Raw genomic sequence first — 431 nt, forward strand, 5'->3', positions numbered from 1 at the left:
TATTTATTGCTAAACCTTGGTCCTGCCGCTGTTATAGCAGAAATCAACAAAGAAAGAAAGTTCTCAAACACTATAGAATACATTATGAAGCTTCAACTCTTCAGCCTTTTCGAAACAACTCTAGCGATCGTATCAGTTTCATTTTCTCCAAAGTAAAGATACATTTTTAGGAGTGTACAAGAAGATGCAGCTGGCATATACAATTCAGTGAATGCCAGCACCAGGGGATGAAACTCAAAAACAAGTGATATTGTTGGGTGGAGAAGTTATGCTAACAGATGAGATGTCATATTTTCAATCCTCATCACCATCAAGAATAAATAAATAAATCATCTTTGTCATTGCTCTTGATAATGATGGTATCCACATCTTGTAGATTATCCGAGATCAGTACTCTTTCTCTAATGGTACCTGGCCCCACCTCCACAGTT

The sequence above is a fragment of the Penaeus monodon genome, chromosome 1 (genome assembly GCF_015228065.2).
Source record: "Penaeus monodon isolate SGIC_2016 chromosome 1, NSTDA_Pmon_1, whole genome shotgun sequence".
In the NCBI taxonomy this organism is placed as follows: Eukaryota; Metazoa; Arthropoda; class Malacostraca; order Decapoda; family Penaeidae; genus Penaeus; species Penaeus monodon.